Consider the following 4469-nt stretch of genomic DNA (forward strand, 5'->3'; position numbering starts at 1 on the left):
CACGATTTGTTTTCTTAATTTCTTTTCGATTTTTATTTTTCTAATATATCTCTAACAAGTGAATTTCCCCAGTGTGGGATTAAATAAAGCTTGTTTATTCATATAGTGATTTATTCTATACATTTTGAGCACACACACACACACACACTCAGTGCTAATCTGACACTGACCAGACTGATGACTGATTTACTTCTTCAGCTTTGATATTCAAGGCTGTTTGCATGACCTCACCAACTGGCAGGAGGATCCCACATCTCTCTCTCTCCACTCCTTTCCCTCCCTCACTCTTTCCAACATCTAAATGTGTGGCAGAATTTGAATAGAGCTTCTTTCTGCACTCCTACACAGGCAGGAGCGAGAGGCCCCTGTAGTCGCTGGCACTGGGAGCATTGCAGCATCAACGGTACGTTTTACAACTCACCACTGGATGCTCTAGCGAGGAATTTTGTAAAGAGGTTTCAGGGGATACTTTGACATATCCTCCTCTGCTTTGGGGGGACAGGTATTGATTCACGTACTCTGATGCCTAACCGAAGGTAACTTTCTGATTTTTTCTTTCAGTAGTTTTCTCAACTAGTTTGTTGATAATAACTACTATGACAGTGATGTAGATGACTACCCACTACAGTGGGCACAAAAGGTAATGCTAACGTGATTTTGGTCAGTATTTCATCTTGATGTGACAGAAGTTTGGAGACTTCTGTGGGGTGTTCAGTCAATTTCTCTTAAATCTGAGTGATTTTTTTATGCTTATTTGTCATTTTTAATTCCATTAAACTTTATTACATTGTTGAAGAATGTTTTAAAATCATATTTACATGTTTATACAGTAGTGAGTAATATTTTAATTGTTTGCAGTATGGGACCCATCACACACTGTATCATGAAGTGTACTAGGCTGCCGATCAGTGTCAGAGTCAGTGTCAGCTCTCTTTGTGAGTCAGGAAAACCTAAATATTGTGCTCGCTTGTTGTTTTCAGTCATCATTTAGCCCAGTGGTGTTACAGTCGGTGGCTTGGGGGGGGGGGGGGTTTATCATGTAATAAACTAGGGGCTTAAAATAAATTGATTCAACTATACCTATCCAGGGTTCAACAGTGATATTGGCCCAAAGTATCATTTAATAAAATACTAAAACGCACTGCAGCACTCCTTGTCTAAGCCCTTATATAACATAATATATTGTTAAACAAGGTTTTATTTTTTTATTTTTTTTTACTAGAGTTTTGGGTCTCTGCGGTCTCAAGCACAAAATATGTGAAGGATTGTGTACAATTTTTCTAAAATTCCTCTTTCATTCAAACTCTTTGTGGAGCTGTTGATAAGAAAACCGCTCTGTGTTTGGTTATTGGTATTCCTTTCCCCTGGGATAACACTTATAGGTTTATATAGGACATTAGTGTTGTAGAGCGACATCCTGTTACTATGGTTACACCAGGCTGCATGAGTGCATGTTTTGAATTGTAATTCCCAGATGTCGAGATGAAAAAACAATTGACAAAGAGTTCATTTAAAGCAAACACCTTTACACTCTGCATTATTAAACAGCAACTTACATTTGAGACTTTGGAGTTTCTTCCTGATGTCAGTCTGTCTGTATATGTGTCTACTTGTGCATATATATGTGTGTGTGTGAAAATATCACGCATTTAACTATTTCTTATCTCTTAAACTGGTGACTACGTAAACATGTATTAATGCATCCAGAAACATCTGAGAATCTTTTTTTTTAGCTCCCCGCACTTTTCACTGAGCAAGAGTCGGTGTGTGTGTTCTCAAACACAGGCCTTACAGTACGTATCCATAGGTGCACACACTCCCGTGCTTTTTCTGTACCAGGGGCATCAGACGTGTACTCCAACACATCCCCTCAGTGATCTGTGAGTGTTGCTCAGTGTTTCTGTGTGTGCTGTCATATCAATGTCGACTCTGTTCTCCTGCCGTAGGGCTAGAGAAGAGTGGGTGGAGGGTGACGTTGTGGTGGTGGTTTTGCGGGGAGGGGGCTTCCCTTGTGTTTACCTTGGCAGGGTTGTGAATATTAAGGCCCCGCCTCTGTCCGTTGATGGAACAGACCAAGGCCTTATTGCCCTCCACCCCAGCTGGGAGCAGAACATACCACAGCGGTTGTACAGGGGCGCTGCAGCCACCCCACTGACTGAATGGGCACTCTGTGGTGGAGGGAGGAATGACTCGTTTGACCTGGGCTGGCAAAGTTTGCTCACAAATGTGCCACAGTTTAAATGATGCATTTAAAGGGCGCATTAAGATCTGCTGAGAGATTGGGTACTAAGCAACAGAGAGGCAAGGTTTAGGCTGGTTTGGCTAGAGAAATGGGCAAAGACTTTGCTGGCTTTCTCTGTGCCGATCCATTGTGAGAGTTTGTCAATTGTTGGCTGCTTTTGGCTAGTTTCGTGCAGTGCTGGAAAGACCACCCTGACTGTAACAAAGATGTGATATGCAATAAGATTCAGTGCTCATTCATCTAAAGAGTTATACTCTCATCAAGAACTCTCGTGACAAGAATAAAACTTCATCCTTCATCCAGCTTGATCCTTTCTTGTATTTCCTGTCATATATACATTGTGAGAATGGTGGATGCCAACATTCCAGACAGTGAAGCCAGTTTATGCTCCCTGCTAATCCCTGCAAATCAAAAGTTAAGGCTTCAGACTGCTCTAAAAATTTTGAAGCAGTTTTTCCCCCTTCACTTGGCTCCATGTGATGTCAAAAAGAGCAGATATCCTTAATGTGGTCATCTAAGCCCCGCAGTTCCTGTTGTGAGCACACAAGTCCCACCCACCCGCTTCCTGAGTGAGGGGCAGCCAGTCAGAAGAAAGATGCCCTAAAGAGTTGAGGAGCTAAAAGGTCTTTTGTCAGGCCGAGGATAACTGAGGTCCTGTAAGGTAAAAAAAAAAAGAAAAAAAAAAGAAAAAAGAAAAGCCAAGCTACTCTAGTAGAGTCCAAGATTTTTTAAAAAAAAAAGCTTGACGAATAATAGCTCCCTTTAATGACACTGCACTCTGGTGGAAAGTTTTAAAGTCTGTCACCCTTTTCACCACACTTGGCATCACTGTGAATTATGCACCACGAAGACTGCAAGACAAGAAACTAAGCCAGGAGAAAACAGGCTTTCCAGTTGCTGTTAAATTGTTTCTTTTTCTGGCATATCCATACCTTGGCATCATTTTGATAATAGAAACAGACAAAAACAGTAACTAACTAACTAAAAAGAGTCGATACGGACATTAAGATCCAACTTTTAACTGTAACTACTTATATGCAAGCATTAATAAGTATATGTTAATGAGAGGGGTTTTGGGAAACTTGTAATGTGTAATGTGTAATGTGGTAATAAGTTATGAGAATCTGAATCAGATTACTTTGTTAATTCTGATTCTGATTAATTATAGAATTTTAATAATCTTAACAACAACAAAAAATATTCTCCTGAAAATAATCCGGTACAAGGACTGGAATGAAAATGGGTAAAAAACCCCAAAAAAACAGCTAATTCCAAAGGGGGGAAAAAAGACCTTCAGGAACCTGGAGAACTACTTCTCAAGACCTCTTTTTAAAAAATTACAAGAAAGCCTCATAATGAGGGGTGACATATAGTATGTGAGAGCAACTGAAGAAGTCTGTAAAGCTGGAAATCAGGAGTCACTCAGAAACTCAATGACACCAAAAATAAGTGAAACGGCACTCAGAGAAAACATCCTCTACCAAGGTCGAGAGATGCAGCCACATTTTTATGAAGTTTTTTTTTCTTTGCCTCTACCTCTTGAGCAAGTTTAATGAAAAGACTTATGGACTGAGCATGGCAAAGCCAAAAGTAAAGCAATCCTGGGTGGATTTGTCCGTCTGTCTACACATGCTGCGTGGTATTTTGTGTTTCCTCCAAAACTGAGCCAGCATTCACCCGCAGACAGATCTCAGACAGCAGGAGAAATGTTAACGCTACTGTAGGATGGAATAACACCCGACACATAGACACACATGCAGACACACACTCAGCTGTGTAATGTATCTGCAGACAGATACCTCTAATATGTCTGCATTATCTCGCTTGATTTTAATTCTATGTTGAATTATTGAAAATTTGCCAGCTCACAGTAGCTCTCTTTTGGCCCATTCCAGAGGCTGTCACTCAGTAGTCAGTCAGCAAAGGCTTTGTGACTGTGAGCTTCAGGTTTATTGGTTGTAAAGGTCTCTCTGTGGCTGCTTGGAAGGAACTGGGAGCATTCGGCCGCCTGTCTTGGGGCTTGTGAAAGCAGCACAATGAGGGTTCAGTGGGGACTTGCAACGGTTCTACCTGTTTGACCGTGCTTCACGTCAGAGCAGTGGAAAGTTGAGAAAAAATAAGCAATGAGGTAGTTGGTGCCTGACAGATGTGAGTTTGTGATACGAAAGCTCATTTTGTTTGGCTGAAATTGTATCGTGCCTGGCTTTTCTAACCTAAAAAGTATATA

At 40.9% G+C, this 4469-nt stretch overlaps 1 protein-coding gene across 2 annotated transcripts in view; it reads left to right on the forward strand.

Moving 5' to 3' along the window:
- Positions 1 to 343: 343 nt before the first annotated feature.
- The window catches only part of acanb (aggrecan b), a 19612-nt gene continuing 15486 nt past the window's right edge, over positions 344 to 4469 (forward strand). Inside the window, exon 1 of one of the 2 annotated variants that reach the window (XM_005731467.2) lies at positions 344 to 403. The gene's annotated coding sequence lies outside the window, so the exon portion shown is untranslated. Of the gene's footprint in view, positions 404 to 480; positions 537 to 4469 lie in introns of those variants that run through there. The other variant, XM_005731468.2, reaches the window with a different exon arrangement.

Source organism: Pundamilia nyererei, unplaced genomic scaffold (assembly GCF_000239375.1).
Source record: "Pundamilia nyererei isolate P.nyererei 1_Seehausen unplaced genomic scaffold, PunNye1.0 scaffold00043, whole genome shotgun sequence".
NCBI classification, from domain to species: domain Eukaryota; kingdom Metazoa; phylum Chordata; class Actinopteri; order Cichliformes; family Cichlidae; genus Pundamilia; species Pundamilia nyererei.